Source organism: Saimiri boliviensis, chromosome 3 (assembly GCF_048565385.1).
Source record: "Saimiri boliviensis isolate mSaiBol1 chromosome 3, mSaiBol1.pri, whole genome shotgun sequence".
Taxonomy (NCBI): Eukaryota; Metazoa; Chordata; class Mammalia; order Primates; family Cebidae; genus Saimiri; species Saimiri boliviensis.
In genome coordinates, this window is record NC_133451.1 from 160,047,801 (window position 1) to 160,066,244 (window position 18,444).

The window sequence follows — 18,444 nt, forward strand, 5'->3', positions numbered from 1 at the left end:
CTGGCCAGAACTCAGGGGAGGGCACACATCCAGTATGCAGACTCCACAGATGGGAAAAGAACCAAATGCTTTTCTTTCACAGCTGGGCAGCAGGTAGCCTGGAGCAAGCTTTCAAGCCCCTCTTACCCATTGCCTGGAAATGGACTCGGGTCCGTTGGGAGTGGGGGCATAGTGGGAGTGAGACTGGTCCTTCAGTTTGAGTGGGAGCTGGGTAAGGCCTGCAACTGCCAGCTTTTCCCCACTCCCCTGATAACTTCCATGACTCAGAGGAGGCATCCATAATCCTTTTAGGTACACAACTCCAATGACCTGGGAATCTCACCTCCATTCCCCACAGCAGCTGCAGCAAGACCCACCCAAGAAGAGTCTGAGCTCAGATATGCCTAGCCCTGCCCCCACCTAATGGTCCTTCCCTACCCACCCTAGTAGCAAAAGACAAAGGGCATATAATCCTGAGAGTTCTAGGGCCCTGCCCACCATCTCTACAACCCCCATTACCAGCCTGGAGCTGGGTAGACTCATTGGGTGGCCAGACCCAGAAGAGAGACAACAACCACTTCAGTTTGGCTCATAGGAAGCCACATACATAGGAAAAGGGGGAGAATACTACATCAAGTGAACACCCCATGGAACAAAAAAAAAATCTAAACAACAGCCTTCAGCCCTAGACCTTTCCTCTGACAGAGCCTACCCAAATGAGAGGAATCCAGAAAACCCACCTTGGTAATATAACAAAACAAGGCTCTTCAACACCTCCCAAAATCACACTAGTTCACCAGTAATGGATCCAAACCAAGAAGAAATCCCCAATTTACCAAAAAAGAATTCAGTTTAGTTATTAAGCTAATCAGGGAGGTACAAGAAAAAGGCAAAGCCCAATGCAAGGAAATCCAAAAAATGATACAAGAGATGAAGGAAGAAATATTGGTGGAAATAGGTAGTTTAAAAAAAAAATAAAAAATTCAGGAAACTTTGGACACACTTTTAGAAATGTGAAATGCTCTAGAAAGTCTCAGCAATAGAATTTAACAAGTAGAAGAAAGAAATTCATAGCTCAAAGACAAGCTCTTCAAATTAACCCAATCCAACAAAGACAAAGAAAAAAGAATAACAAAATATGAACAAAGCCTCCAAGAAGTCTGGGATTATGTTAAACGACCAAACCAAGAATAATCGGTGTCCCTGAGGAAGAACAGAATTCTAAACGCTTGGAAAGCATACTTGGGGTAGTAACTGAGGAAAACTTCCCCAGCCTTGCTAGAGACCCAGACATCGAAATACAAGGAGCACAAAGAACACCTGGGAAATTAGTTGCAAAAAGATCATCACCTAGGCACATTGTCATCACGTTATTCAAAGTTAAGACGAAGGAAAGAATCTTAAGAGCTGTGAGACAGAAGCACCGGAAGCCTATAAAGAAAAACGTATCAGATTAACAGCAGATTTCTCAGCAGAAACCCTACAAGCTAGAAGGGATTGGGGCCCTATTTTCAGCCTCCTCAAACAAAACAATTACCAGCCAAGGATTTTGTATCCAGCGAACTGAAGCATCAAACAATTACCACCACCAAGGATTCTGTATCCAGCAATACGATCTTTCATCATATGAAAGAAAGATATAGTTGTTTTCAGACAAACAAATGCTCAGAGAATTCACCATTACCAAGCCACCACTACAAGAACTACTAAAAGGAGCTCTAAATCTGAAAACACAACAAAACAGAACCTCCTTAAAGCATAATTCACAGGACCTATAAAACAAAAATACAAGTTAAAAAGGAAAAACAAAAAAACAAACTATACAGGCAACAAAAAGCACGATGAATGCAATAATACCTCACATTTCAAGACTAACTTTAAATAAATGCAATGGCTTAAATGCTCCACTTAAAAGATGCAAAATTACAGAATGGATAAGAATTCACCAGCCAATTATCTGCTGCCTCAGGAGACTCACTCAACACATAAGGGCTCACATAAAAAGTAAAGGGGTGGAAAAAGGCATTTCATGCAAATGGACACCAAACGTGAGCAGGGGTAGCTATTCTTATATCAGACAAAATAAACTTTAAAGCAACAGCAGTTAAAAGAGACAAAGAGGAACATTATATAATGCTAAAAGGCCTTGTCCCACAGGAAAATGTCACAATCTTAAACATATATGCACCTAACACTGGAGATCCCAAATTTATAAAACAATTACTAATAGACCTAGAAAATGAGATAGACAGCAACACAGTAATAATGGGGAACTTCAATACTCCACTGCCAGCACTAGACAGGTCATCAAGATAGAAAGTCAACAAAGAAACGATAGATTTAAACTATGCTGTGGAACAAATGGACTTAACAGATATATACAGAACATTTCATCCAACAACTGCAGAATATACATGCTATTCAACAGTGCACGGAAATTTCTCCAAGACAGACTATATGATAGTCCATAAAACGAGCCTCAGTAAATTTAAGAAAAATTAAAATTATATCAAGCACTCTCTCAGATCACAGTGGAATAAAACTGGAAATCAACTCCAAAAGGAACCTTCAAAACCATGCAAATACATGGAAATTAAATAGCTGCTGAATGAGCACTGGATCAAAAACAAAATCAAGATGGAAATGAAAAGCTCTTTGAACTGAATGACAATAATGACACAACTTAACAAAACCTCTGAGATACAGCAAAGGCAATGTTAAGAGGAAGATTCACAGCCCTAAACACCTACATTAAAAAGACTGAAAGAGCACATGCTAAGGTTATACCCCAAGGAACTAGAGCAACAAGAGCAAATCAAACCCAAACCCATCAGAAGAAAGGAAATAATCAAGATCAGAGCAGAACTAAATGATATCAAAACACCATAAGATAAATTAAACAAAAAGCTGGTTCTTTGAAAAAATAAATAAATTGTTAGCAAGATTAGCCAAGAAAAGAAGAGAGAAAATCCAAATAAACTCACTAAGAAGTGAAACAGAAGATATCACAATGGACACCACTGAAATAAAGATTATTCAAGGCTGCTATGAACACCTTTACTCACATAAACTAGAAAACCTAGAAGAGATGGATAAATTCCTGGAAAAATACAACCCTCCCAGCTTAAATTAAGAAGAATTAGATGCCCTGAACACACCAATAACAAGCAATAAGATCGAAATGGTAATTTAACAATTACCAACACAAAAAAAGTCCAGGATCAGACAAATTCACAGCAGAATTCTACCAGACATTCAAAGAAGAAATGGTACCAATCCTTTTGACACTATTCCAAAAGATAGAGAAAGAAGGAACCCTCCCTAATTTATTCTATGAAGCCAGCATCACCCTAATATCAAAACCAGGAAAGGACATACCAAAAAAAGGAAACTACAGACTAATATCCTTGATGAACATAGATGCTAAAATCCTTAACAAAATATTATCTAACCAAATCCAATGGCATATCAAAAAGATAATCCACCATGATCACGTGGGTTTCACATAGGGATGCAGGAATTGTTTACATACGCAAGTCAATAAATGGGATATACCACATAAACAGAATTAAAAACAAAAATCACATGATCATCTCAACAGACGCAGAAAAAGCATTCAACAAAATCCAATATCTTTTTATGATTAAAACTCTCAGCAAAATTAGCATACAAGGGACATACCTTAACGTAATAAAAGCCATCTATGACAAACCCACAGTCAACATAATACTGAATGGGGAAAAATTGAAAGCATTCACTCTGAGAACAAGAACAAGACAAGGATGTCCACTCTCACCACTCCTCCTCAACATAGAACTGGAAGTCCTAGCCAGCACAATCAGATAAGAGAAAGAAATTTAGGCCAAATAGGTAAAGAGGAAGTTAAACTGTCACTGTATGTTGAAGATATGATCATTTACCTTGAAAACCCTAAAGACTCCTCCAGAAAGCTCCAAGAACTGATAAAAGAATTCAGCAAAATTTCTGGATACAAGATTAATATACACAACTCAGTAGTTCTTCCATACGCCAACAGTGAACAAGCAGAGACTCAAAAATTAAGAACTTGACCACTTTTAAAATAGCTGCAAAAAAAAGAAAAAAATATTTAAGAATATACCTAAACAAGCAGTTGAAAGACCGCTACAAGGAAAACTACAAAACACTGCTGAAAGAAATCATAGATGACACAAACAAATGGATACACATCCCATGCTTACGTATGGGTAGAATCAATATTGTGAAAATGACCAAACTGCCAAAAGCAATCTACAAATTCAACACAATCCCCATCAAAATACCATCATCATTCTTCACAGAATTAGAAAAAATAATTCTAAAATTCACGTGGAACAAAAAAAGAGCCCACATAGCCAAAGTAAGACTAAGCAAAAAGAATAAATCTGGAGGCATCACACTACCTAATTTCAACCTGTATTATAAGGCCATAGTCACCAAAACAGCATGGTACTGGTATAAAAGTAGGCACATAGACCAATGAAACAAAATACAGAATCCAGAAATAAACCCAAATACTTACAGCCAACTGACCTTTGACAAAGCAAACAAAAATATAACGTGGGGAAAGGACACCCTTTTCAACAAATGATGCTGAGATAATTGGTTAGCCACATGTAGGAGAATGCAATTGGATCCTCATCTCTCACCTTATACAAAAGTCAACTCAAGATGGATTAAGGACTTAAACCGAAGACCTGAAACTATTAAAATTCTAGAAGATAACATTGTAAAAACGCTTCTAGGCACTAGCTTAGGCAAGAATTTCATGACCAAGAACCCAAAGCAAATGCAATAAAAACAAAGGTAAATAGGTGGGACCTAATTAAACTAAAGAGCTTTGCACAGCAAAAGAAACAGGTACCAGAGCAAACAGACAACCCACAGAGTGCAACAAAATTTTCACAATCTATATATCTGACAAAGGACTAATCTCCAGAATCTACAATAAACTCAAATAAATCAATAAGAAAAAAGAAAGCATTTCATCAAAAAGTGGGCTAAGGACATGAATAGACCATTTGCAAAGCAGATATATAAATGGCCACAAAAATATGAAAAAATGCTCAACATCACTGATGATCAGGGAAATGCAAATCAAACTAACTGCGATACCACTTTACTCCTGCAAGAATGGCAATAATCAAAAAATCAACAAACAGTAGATGTTAGCATGGATGCAGTGATCAGGGAACATTTCTACAGTGCTGGAGGGAATGTAAACTAGTACAGCTACTATGGAAAATGGTGTGGGGATTCCTTAGAGAACTAAAAGTAGAACTACCATTTGATCCAGCAATCCCACTACTGGGTATCTACCCAGAGGAAAAGAACTCATTATTCAAAAAAGATACTTGTATATGCCTGTTTATAGCAGCAAAATTCACAATTGCAAAATCATGGAACCAACCCAAATGCCTATCAATCAACAAGTGGATAAAGAAACTGTGGTATATATAGGAGAGAATACTACATCATAAAAAGGCATGAATTAATAATATTTTCAGTGACCTGGATGAGACTGGAGACTGTTATTCTAAGTGAAGTAACTCAGAAATGGAAAACCAAATATTGTATGTTCTTACTGATATGCGGGTGCTAAGCTATGAGGACAGAAAGGCATAAGAATGACACAATGGACTTCGAGGACTTCAGAGGAAGAGTGGGAGGGGGGCAAGGGATAAAAGACTGCAAATATGGTGCAGAGCATATTGCTTGGGTGATGGGTGCACCAAAATCTCACAAATCACCACTAAAGAACTTATGTGACCAAATGCCACCTGTACCCCAATAACTTGTGGGAAAATCAAATAATAATATTTTCAAAAAAACATACAAATCCACAGAGTGAGAGAAAATCTTCATAAACTATGCATCTGACAAAAGACTAATATCCAAAATCTACAAGAAACTCATACAAATCAGCAAGAAAAAAAAATCATCCTATCAAAAAGTGAGCTAAGGACATGAACAGACATTCTCAAAAGAGGGTATACAAATGGCCAACAAACCTGAAAAAAATGCTCAGCATCACTAATAATCAGGGAAATGCAAATCAAAACCACAATGAGATACCAGTTTAATTCTGCAAGAATGGCAATAGTTTAAATATAAAAAGAAATAGATGTTGGTGTGGGGGTGGTAAAAATGGAACACTTTTTACACTGCTGATGGGAATGTCAACTAGTACAGCCACCATGGAAAACAGTATGGAGATTGCTTAAAGAATGAAAGGTAGATTCACCATTTGATCCAGCAATCCCACTACTAGGTATCTACCCAGAGGAAAAGAAGTCATTATATGAAAAAGATACTTGTAGCACAATTTGCAATTGCAAAAATATGGAACCAACCTAAATGCTCATCAATCAATGAGTGGGTGAAGAAAATGTGATAAACACACACACACACACACACACACACACACACACACACACAATGGAATCATGGAATACTACTCAGCCATAAAAGAAACAAAATAGTGGCATTCACAACAACCTGGATGGAGTTGGAGACCGTTATTATTATAAGTGAAGTAACTCAGGAAAGGAAAACCAAATATCATATGTTCTCACAAGTGGGAGCTAAGCTATGAGGATGCAAAGACATAAGAATGATGCAGTGGACTTTGGGACTCAGGAGGAAGTATGGGAGGAGGCTGAGAGATAAAAGACTGCACAGTGGGTACAGTATACATTGCTCAGGTGATAGGTACACCAAAACCTCAGAAATCACCACTGAAGAATTTGCCATGTAACCAAACACCACCTGTTCCCCAAAAACCTATTGAATTTAAAAAAAAAAAAAAAAACTGCTATTGGCAAGACTGTAGAGAAAAGGAAACACTTAAATACTGTTAGCGGGAATGCAAATGTGTTTAGCCACTGCAGAAAGCATTTGGAGATTCCACAAAAACTAAAATTAGAATTATCATTCAACCCAGCAATCCCATTATTGGGTATGTACCCAAAGGAAAACAAAATCATTCTACCAAAAAGATACCTGCACTCGTATGTTCATTACAGCATTATTCACAATAGCAAAGACACAAAATTAACCCAGGTGCCCATCGATAGTGGACTGGATAAAGAAAATGTGGTACACCATGGACTACTACACAGCCATAAAAAGAATGAAATTTTTTATTTATTTCATAAAAAGAATGAAATTATTTATCAAGAAAAGAATGATTTTTGCAGCATCATGAATGCAGCTGGAGGCCCTTATTTTAAGTGAATTAACATATAAACAGAAAACCAAATACCATATACTCTCATTTATAAACGAGAGATAAGCACTGGGTACACTCAGACAACAATGGACACAAGAGACACTGCAAACTCAAAAGGGGAGAGGGAGGGAAAAGGAGTTGAAACACTACCTATCAGGTACTATGGTCACTACTTAGGCAAAAGGCAAAATGATTATTAGAAGCCCAAACCTAGCATCACAAAATATACCCTTGTAATAAACCTGTGCATGTACCCTGCGAATCTAAAGTCACAAATCAAAAACCAGCATTTGGATAATTTTTTTTTTCTTTTTCTTTCTTTTTGAGACAGAGTTTCGCTCTTGTTACCCAGGCTGGAGTGCAATGGCGCGATCTCGGCTCACCGCAACCTCCGCCTCCTGGGTTCAGGCAATTCTCCTGCCTCAGCCTCCTGAGTAGCTGGGATTACAGGCACGTGCCACCATGCCCAGCTAATTTTTTGTATTTTTAGTAGAGACGGGGTTTCACTATGTTGACCAGGATGGTCTCGATCTCTTGACCTCGTGATCCACCTGCCTCGGCTTCCCAAAGTGCTAGGATTACAGGCTTGAGCCACCGCGCCCGGCCTGGATAATTTTTTTAAATAAGCAAATTAAAAAGTTGTGTTTGGACAAGATGAATAAGGAAAGGGTACCTCTGGGGAATATGGCACAGTGTTATCACTATAACAGAGGCAGAAGATAATAAAAGAAATTGGCAACATTCCTCTCCACCAAGGGTGGCCTGAAGTGTGGAATATTGGGAGGAAAATGAAGTCTCAGAAGATTGGGTGAGAATATAGCAAAGATCATCAAGCAACTTTAACTCAAAACTCTAAGCCAGACATATTTCTAATGCAAGATAATAAAAGGACTTCTAGGTTTGAGCTCAGACTATCATTAATAACCTTGTGAGGAACCACAGTCTGTAGAGGAAAGGCCAGAATATTGTTCCAATTTTCAGAGTCGCTCTCTCCAGAAATGGTAATCCACTGAGCTTGATGTAAGTCCTCAGAAAATTCTACAATGGATCATTTTATATGACTTTTGAAAATAATTATGTTACAGACAAAGTGTAAATACTATCACTTTGATACAGTGAAGGCAAAGTTACAGCTGAGAAAAAATAGAAGGTGAGGAGGCATTAAAAAGTGGCAGAAAGGATAGGAATATAAATATCTTCATCCTACCAAGTGGATGGTCAAGAGATTATGTTAATAAGTAATTGAACAAATAAGAGAGGTTTACATATATTATTCTGAGTTACAAAAGTTAACTTTAGAAGAACTAAAAACAGTAATATTATATTACAAAAGAGAAGAGAGATGGAGGGGGGAGAATGAGCAAAATTTTCATCCACCGTAGCAGTGTCTATAATGGACGAACCAAGAATTCACGGTAAGCATGTCTTTAGAGTTATGGGCATTACCACCAAAAGAATTAAAAGAAGAAATGGTTAAAGGTGAAGATTTCTCAGAAGGGAGGCATAGGACAGAATAATGATTCTTTTCAATATAAGCCCTTCCACACTACATGATGTTTGAAACCTTATTTATTAATTACTTTCATTTTTAAAAAAGCATTTTCAAGTGAGACATGAGTATTTCAGAAAAGGCTGCCATTAATCTTTGGGACCCCTTATATGCTCACCAAGAATAATTCATGTCATACTAGCCTGGATAGGAGAGGATCTTAGTGAAAATAGATCTTTCCTTCTTTCCACCTCACACAGTATCCAGAATATAATATACATTCAACAACTACCTCTTGAATGAATTAAGGAATGAAGAAATGCCATCTCAATTTCAGCCTAAGTCTCAAATGAAGTCAATGTTTGTGAGATGAAGGAACGTGGGTGGAGAAGCTTACCGTGGGGTGATTTTTTTTTGGATGCACCTGAGTCTTTCCAGTCCAAGAGCCCTGAAGTCAGGCATTGGCAGTAATTGCAGATCTCTCCCAGTGATCAACGGCAGCCTCTGCATCACCGTTACCAAAACCTGCCAGCAACCACGCTCAGCACTGGCCACAGAGACTTCATGCTCCCTGCCCAGGTATGACTCTAGCTTCGCAAGAATATCCAAGTACTGACGGGGTAGTTTTCCCTCTGTACGTGTTAGGACCTATTAAACCATCCAACCTCCAAAAGAAGACTTGGAGTATATCTTTTAAATAGCATGAAAACATTATTTTGTGTGAAGCTTGCTTTTAATAGCGTGGCTTCCTGTTTGTAATTTAGTGATTAATCTGGCTTTGAGTTTCTTTGCTGCCAAAACATCTTGAAACTAGATTTCCACAGATGAAATGGACCACTCAGAGGGTTAAGTCGAGAGATAAAACAGTGCATCCAAATTCAGAGCAGAGTGAATTAATTTTCCAGGTCCAGCTGGTTTTTTAATACATAACTTCGCTTTAAAAAAAAAATCCCCTACATGTGCAGAACATGCAGGAGAAAAAAAAGAAAGGAAAAAAAAAAATCTCCAGCATCTTTTTTTTTTTTAAACCATATATATAAGGACCAGCGTAGGAGAAGGAAATAATGCCATTGGTCCTGAAAGTAACTGATTTATTCTTCTTGGGTTTTTTGGGGGGCAGTTTGGGGATGAAGTCTCGCTCTGTCACCCAGGCTGGAGTGCAGTAGTGCAATCTTGGCTCACTGTAACCTCCGCCTCCCAGGTTCAAGCGATTCTCCTGCCTCAGCCTCCCGAGTAGTTGGAATTACAGATACATGCCACCACACCCGGCTGATTTGTATATTTTTTAGCAGAGAAGCAGTTTTGTCATGTTGGCCAGGCTGGTCTTGAACTCCTGACCTCAGGTGATCCACCAGCCTCGGTTTCCCAAAGTGCTGGGACTACAGGTGTGAGCCACCGTGCCCAGCCTGATTCATTCTTCTTAATGCTAGGTGAAGCCACAATTTTAGTCACCAAAGAAAGCCTTGGAAATAATTGATGAAATAACCTTAAATATACCTTTGTTTGATACCGGACAATGCGTTGGCTGATAACTTGAATTTTTTCTTACACCTAAATGTAGCATGTTCCATTTATACTTAATATGCTAGGATACTAGTGCAAGAAAATTTAAGGCCTTTGAGTTCCCATGGAGGAAGTCGTTTTTGAAATGAGTTTTGAGACATGAACAAGATTTCACCAGATAAGAGTCTAGAATGGGAAATCATTTCAGGACAAAAAATAATGTGGAGATTTAAAAATAAATAAATGCAATTTCTGACAGCCCTGTCAGAATGTCACTTCTGAAGTAAAACGTAAGTTAGCACAAATGCTTCCGCTCAAATAGCTCAGCTATTCCCTGCCCTGAGCCTCCCTTACCATCCTTCCCATGGTTCTCCCTCCCTGCTGCCCACCCATTATCCCTCTGTGAAACAAACACAGCACATCAAACTGGAAGGCAGTGATGACAAGACAGGGAGCCCCGCTTGACAGGAGCCAAACTGAATAGCTCTTTAAAGCCAGACTCGAATGCCCTGCCATTTCATAAATGATCTTTCCCTAACAGTTTGCCACTGCTGTTAAACAGGGGTTCTAACAGGGCCCTCCCACCTGCACTCTACCTTTGTAATTAGCATGTTTGGTCTCTATGCATGCCTTTCATGGGTGACTCACTTACAAGCTAAGTGATAGGTAACCAAATTACAAGGCTATAAATATATCAGCTGCTGCCTGGGAGAAAGCCTGAGTGGTTTAGTTTATGAAGTCAGCAATATTCTGACAATCAACTGATTCTTATAACAGAGCTTCGTTTTCTTTTCCTCCCTCCTCCTCCCCACTTAGGTAATTTGATATTGTATATGTCTCCAATTATAAATCACCAGTGAATTATTGGAAAAAGGTAACTTGGGCCTGAAAGATTTTAATGAGAGCAACATTTTTTATTCATAAGAAGCCTTAGCTGGACAATTTCCAAAGAACCTACATCCATCCAAAACATTTGGAAACAGGCAAGAACTCTTGGTATGTAAAGTAAATCTAGACTTCAACAGACTTGTTCTCTTGGTACCATCATTGCTTTTTATCTGTCCAAATGGGTGCTGGCTACTAAATTTTATAAAGAAATACATTAGGTAAGAGTCCCCAAAGTGTGATTTCACATGTAAAAAGGCAAAAGTTGACAAGAATCATTATTATAACGAAGACAATGAACACTGAATGGAAATTTACAGTAAACACTTTCCCTGTTTCTAACGTCTAGTTAACCCTCCACACTGACAATAGAACTTTTTAAAAAATTATCATTTTAATAATATAAAGATGGGGTCTCACTATGTTGCCCAGGCTGGTCTCAAATTCCTGAGCTCAAGTGATCTTCCCGCCTTGGCCTCCCAAAATGCTGAGGTAACAGGTGTGAGCCACTGTGCCCAGCCAGCAGAGCTACTTTTATTTAACTTTTTTTTTTTTTTTTTTGAGACGGAGTTTCGCTCTTGTTACCCAGGCTGGAGTGCAATGGAGCGATCTCGGCTCACCGCAACCTCCGCCTCCTGGATTCAGGCAATTCTCCTGCCTCAGCCTCCTGAGTAGCTGGGATTACAGGCACGAGCCACCATGCCCAGCTAATTTTTTGTATTTTTAGTAGAGACGGGGTTTCACCATGTTAACCAGGATGGTCTCGATCTCTCAACCTCGTGATCCACCTGCCTCGGCCTCCCAAAGTGCTGGGATTACAGGCTTGAGCCACCGTGCCCGGCCTTTTATTTAACTTTTAAACATTGTCCTTCTTCTGCCTAAAAACTTCTGTTAGCATAAAGACTGAGCAATTAATCTGAATTCCTCCTATAGTATTATTTGTCATGCTGTAATTCCATCTCCTCCTTGAAAGTAAGAACATGTTTTACCCATCTTTGTATCCCAAGCACCTACCATAGACCCTGACACAAAATTGGTGCTTACCATTTTTGTTGAACTCCAAACTGAACCTCATTAAACAAGAGATCTGATCTCATGTGAACACATATATGTGTGTGTGTGGATATGTGCTTGTGTGTGTGTGTGAGAATGTTCTATGAATTCCTTGTTGTTTGAAACTTAAAATTGAAACTCCTCAATATGACATAGGGGACTTTTTGCAATCTGATTCCACTTCCGTTCTGGCATCAACCCCCTGCCCCTCCTCCTGAGCACCACGTTTGTGCTCAGCTTCTCCAATGTCAGGGCAAAGTTTTGCTCTTCTCCTAGGCCCATTGTCTTTTTAATATTCAGTTAAATATAGAACAAATAATCTCACTTAATGGAAGTTGAGTCTTGAGGCAGCACCAATAAAGGTCAGAAGCAAAGGTAAGAGTGAATTGTGGAATGCAGGGAGCAAAATCCAGAAAACAAAGACACTGTAAAAGAATGGGAGAAAAAATTTAGACTTTATTTTTTTTTCTAAAAGCTAGAATATGACTGCGGGTAATGTTTACCTATGCATGGGATAAAGAGCAAAAGGATGCATTTTGCCCGGAGAGATAAAAAATTAGAAAGTTGGTCGCAAGTTTATGATAACCTCTGGAACAGAACTAGGTGTTAGGAAATACATGCACAGTTCCTCACGAAGTAAGTTATTTTATTGATGATGATGAGTCAGCACAAAGTCACCACCATTGTCCCATGCTCCATGTTTGCTAAAGACCTCAGTCTCTGCTGAGCCTATCATCAGACAGGATAAGGAAAGTGGGTGTCATGAAGAGGTAGGAGTCCACAAAGAGTTGGGCTCTATCAGTAGGGTCAGGGTTGCAAGGCGTCCAGGAGACATACAAACACATGAGATGCGGAGAAACCTCACCTCCCAAGGTTAAACAAGATCAACAGAAGTCAACATTTGCAGCAAGTTTTACAGGTGATTCTTCAGGACTTACCATAGCAACCTTACCAAGGTGACAGAAGCCTAAATGGTCAAATGACTTGTTGGGAACATGTGGCAAATAAGTGGGCTAAAGGCATTTCCCTCAGTCAGTTTGGTGCTTAGTCCTTCAAAACACATTGTCTTTCCTTTTAAATATGTCCCACTCTACAGATTTAAAAATCTTGGAAACTTGAGATGATGTGCTTGCTGATTAAGAATGTTTCCATTTCTCTGAATTGCCCCCTCTTAAGTCTTTTTATGGGAAAGCTATAACAAACCCCTCTTTATTACTAAGTAGGACTGGCCCAATGAGATCAGCTGCTCCAGGGAAACTGTCTCTGCTAATAACAGAGACTTGACTGCAGTACAGCAATTCTCTCCTGCAGAGAAAGTGGAATCAAGACCAAAAGAAGAAGGAGCTACACGCAAAATTCCATCTGAATTTCCTTTAAGGCAAATGACATTTCTCTCTCTAGATATATTCCAGATTTGTAGGCGCGGGGAGGGGAAGAGCATAAACATATCTATAGGATTGTATAATTGTTTAGCTAAACGATGAAACTGAGGCCCAAAGAGATAACACAGCAAATTATTAGCAGAGCTCTGACTGAAACTCAGAGTTCTATGGCTATGGCTACTTTCATTGCAAGAGGAGGCAGAGCAGAGAATGTGGTTTCCTGGCCTGAATCCTGGCTCTGCAGCTTGCCAGCTGTATGACCTTGGGTAAGTTTCTTAAAGTCTGTACTATGTTTTCAAGTCTGTAAAACAGTGGTGATGGATGCTCCCCTGGGGTTGTTGTAGGTTTTAAATTAGTGATTACGTGATCAGTGCTTACAACAGCGCTTGAAACTCAGAAAGCAATTACCGTTAGCCTCATTTTCACTTCGGATCTTTTCCAAACATTTCAAACAGCATACCAAAAACACTGAAAGCAGAAGGAGGGAAACACCATGGAGCTGGAAGGCAAGTTCTTCATATAAAGCCCTTACCCATCCAGTCTCCTCCATACGTTGTGATCCTTTAAGGCAGGCTACACTATCTTTTCCTGTGTCTAGTTTTTTGCCAACTGGAGCTAAATACTTCTTTTTTTAACTTTTTAAAACTATGATCTTAGGATGCATCTTCTCAGCGATAGCTTACTGGTCATGACAGTCTGTACAAAATTCTCGTTTACCCAGTAGACTAAGGAATTCTCCACTGAAGCAGCACGGTTCCTCTCTCTCATCTCCCCAGGCCGGTCCCCCTCGGGGTGTGACGAACCTTGAGTTCAGTCATACACCCGGATCTCATATTGGGCATGGAAAGGAAACAGGGTTACTCTGAGTGACTGCAAATGAATGAAGGTGAGTGGCACTCCCTCCCTGAGAGAAGCTGCTCCCTCATGACAGCTTAGGATCCCTAAGGAGACTCAAACATGAACAGACAAGGTCTTAGAGGGAGATAGTGGGTTCCTGCAGCAACCTCAGGAACAAAGTGTCTGGGTATTTCTAACGTTGCGTGTTAGAGAGTTGGGGTGGTGCTAGTATAAATTTGAGAAATGCTAAGGAGTAATTGAAATAAATAGGAGGAGATTGGGAAGCAAAATGAACAAAATGCCTGATATGTCCACGTGCCAATGAGGAGGTGAGGTGTGAGGAGAAGTCTGTCACAGTAGCCAATAAACCGTGAGGGCCAAATGTTTGGCTTGAATAACTCAGAATCTGCTCCCTGCCTGCAGCAGAGCTTGGCAGTGAGTCACCAAATCCAGCAACAGCATTTCTTTTTCAGGAGCCACAGACAGTTCATTTACATACACACAGACACACACAGACACACACACACAGACACACACACACACACACACACACACACACACACACTCTCTCTCTCTCTCTCTCTCTCTCTCTTTTTTCTTATAGATATACCCTTTATCAGCAAGGAGACAAAGATGGCATTTCTTAGCATGTTTCCAAAACTGTGTACATCATTGACAGTGATCAGGACCTATTTTCCAAGAAATAAAAAGGTTTCTTAAAGGATTTTTAAAATTCTGTTTAAGAAAACGCCACATGTGTTCTGACAATTTCTTCTAACCCCTCCTTTTGTTGAAAGTGAAACAAAAACACAAGGACATAACCACAATGTTAATAGTGGCTATATCTGGGTTGTGAGATTACATTCCTCTTTTTTCTTTGTTGATTATTTGTATTTTCTAATTCATCTTCCATACACATATATTTTTCTAGTATTTAAAATGATATAAGTTAAGGATAAAAACAGAATGAGCAAGAGCTAAAAATTTCCAGAGAGCGGTCTTGCTATTTTATGATGTTTCTTCAAATGACACCCCCCTTGAACCAACAAGTACCAATGATAATATTCTTGAGAAAGGGCAAGACCACCAGAGAAGAGCAAAAGGGACTGAGAACACAGGGGAATCACAGAAATGATTTCACAGGCTTGCAGAAATGCTAAAACCTGCATAGTAACTGTGCTGAGCAAAATGTCACACTGAGGAGGCTCTGCGGGACATCAGTGTCTATCAGATCCATGAGCAGTAGGAGCCCCCAAACAGTTGCAGGTCCCAAGCAGGCTTCGCAACTCAGTTGGAATTTTCCTTTTTGCAAAGGTATTCCCAGTCTTCACATTGCACATGTGTTTAAGTGCTAATTAACTGGGTGTGAACAGAGGAGAAATCCACATAATTCAAGTTAACTCTATCTGCTAATATCATTTTTCAAATTGAAGCCCATTTGGTTCTAGGTATTAGCCAGACTACAAAATAATCATGCACTCTAAAATCTGTCCTGCCGCACTAATGAGGAAATATCCTTAAAAGGCCCATTGAAGAGGCACACTTGGATTTCAAGTAGCATCTTCCTTACCTCCACCTGGTACCCTTGATATTGAGGAAACCACAATATCAGAAACTCTGACCTTTCGTTTTAAAAATGCAATTATTAATGGACAAACCTTCCCAAGGATTGGCATTCAATTCAGAATCATCAGTTCCTATAAACCACAAGTGTTTCACATGTACTGGAGACCGCACCAGCTTCAATTGTCATGTCCCAGGGTCTTTACTGTGCCAGAGGTGACCGGCATCCTCAAGTTGTCTAGTCGTTTCAATGTACATGTCATAGCTCAGGCATGCCCCCAACCCATGGCAGCAGGATGTCAGTGGAAGAAGCTAAGATTCAGGCCAGAGAAGGGCTGGTCCCTAAGGAAGGGATGGAGGTTGGGGTGAGAGACCCTGGTTTAATAAGCGGTATTTGAAGTGGGAAAAGCACATTTGGGCTCACATCGGGAGTCATATCTCAGAGGATCCAGTGTCATGAACAGGTGAGGAACAACAGCTGGGCACAGATAAAAGTTTACCTGCAACCAACCCCCAACCTGCATGGCATCTGCAGTAGCTACATCTCTATCTGAATCATCTACCTGGTATTCAAGTCCATGTAAGCCCTTAACTATCTCCACAGGGTTTTGTAATTCGACTCCTCCACCCCGCCCTAGAGCTCGACAGGCAGCCCCCCCTTACACAACATGCCAGCTGTTGTCATGCATCTCGGCTCTTCTCTCAGACTTCCATATTACGGCTCCATGACATTCGGCCACAGGGTGAGGACCTAGGGGCACCTGGCACATGTGTGAGCCCCACGGTATGTGACCTTGGACAAGTTACTTTTGTGAACTTCAGTTTTCTTATCCAGAAGATGGGAGCATTAGAGTTCCTTCATCTTAGGGTTGTATGTGGCTTAAATGAGATAAAGAATGCAAAGAATGCCTGCCACATGGTAACTGCTAAATAAAAACAGGATGGAGGATGGGTCTTCTTAACCCTGGCCACATGCCTAGAACCCACCATACCACAGTGGTTCTCAACCACGGGGGATTTTGCTGGCCGCATTAACTGAGAGGGGCTGTGGGGCTACTAACCTCTAGTGATCAGTGGCCAGGGATGCTGCTCACCATCCTACAATGCACAGCCCAGCCCCACAATAAAGAACTATCTCGTCCAAAATGTCCGCAGTGCTGAGGCTGAGAAGCCCTGTCCTGATAGTAGCTTCATTTGACTTCCTTTGGCCCATGCTGCTAATGTGTCCCCCAAGCTGGGGTGGCTTTGCAGGGAAGGAGGGTCTCTAAACCTGACCCTTCTCAGGACTGGCCCATCCCACTGTCTCCTGAGCCCCCAGTTGTGAGATTCTTTGCCAAAAGGCCACCAGGCTTCATTTCCCTGACCTGAGTCCCTAACAGCAGGGGACAGGCAGAATCACCAGGCCTCTCTGACCACAGACAGGCAAGAAACTGCCTCCTGCAGGGCTGTGGCAAAGAGCCACGAGAAAACAGGCACAGCAGCCAGTCGAGCGTTCCACCCAAACTGGCTCCACACCAGGCCCAGACCATGAGTCACCACCACATGCTGCTGCCTCTTGCTGCGACCTTTCTTTATCCCTTCATTAGCCATAAATCTTCAGGAGCAAAACAGCAGAGAACAGACCGGGAAGGCCCTGGCAGAATATCATGCCAGGCAAATGCCCAAATCAAAATTCAGAGTTAAATGCCCGAGCTCTGGATGAATGCCAATCACAGCAAACCAAGGCTCCCCTGAGCCATCCCTGCAAACCAGGGAAGTGGACAAACGGAACTCCCCTCCTTTTGACATAATTTAAATCATGTGACAACACGGGAGCATCCTCTCCAGGAGAAGAAACAGATGTGTTTAGCAATACCCAGATGGCTGGGGACAAAGTGAAAACCTGTGCAATGTTTGCCTCTAATTCATGCTTGCACGAAAAACTACACTGTACCCCCAAGTAAATCTTTCTAGTGTCCCTGACTCCTCTAATGTCAAATGGAATTAAGTCTTTCATGCAGTATGTGAGAAACAATTGACTCAGTTATTAAGTAGTGCTTTGACTCAAAATAAAACAAAATTGGCTTTTTTGTTTCATTTTCTGGTTGTAATGCCGGGGCAAAGGCTAGTGGATGGGGCAGCTCCTTCTTCATGGGAATTTCACTCTACCCAATCTCACTGGAATTGTCTTTCTCAAAGTGTAGTTTCTCAGCACCTGTGTTAGAAGCACCTAGAGAGCCTGAAAACAAGCAGATTTCCTGGGCCCTACCAACAACCTACTGAATTGAAATGTTTATGAATGACGCTTTGGAAGGTGCCCTTTTAACAAGTTCCCACTTGAGTTTTATACTCCCTAAAGTTTGACAACCTTGTAACAGTGAATAAACCCCTGGACAGCCCAGCCACTGACACTATTTGAAGCAGTAAGAAGACAGACTGGGTCCTTAACTCTCTTCTTTCCTCTGCCAATGGCAGCCCATCTTATGCAAGTGAAGGTTCCGGACAAGACAAGACAGACCCAGAAT

The 18,444-nt window shown here is 40.5% G+C and overlaps 1 long non-coding RNA gene across 5 annotated transcripts in view; it reads right to left on the reverse strand.

The window, feature by feature from the left end:
* LOC120367756 (uncharacterized) overlaps positions 1–18,444 on the reverse strand; it is a 394,209-nt gene that overhangs the window by 269,329 nt on the left and 106,436 nt on the right. The window lies entirely within an intron of this gene.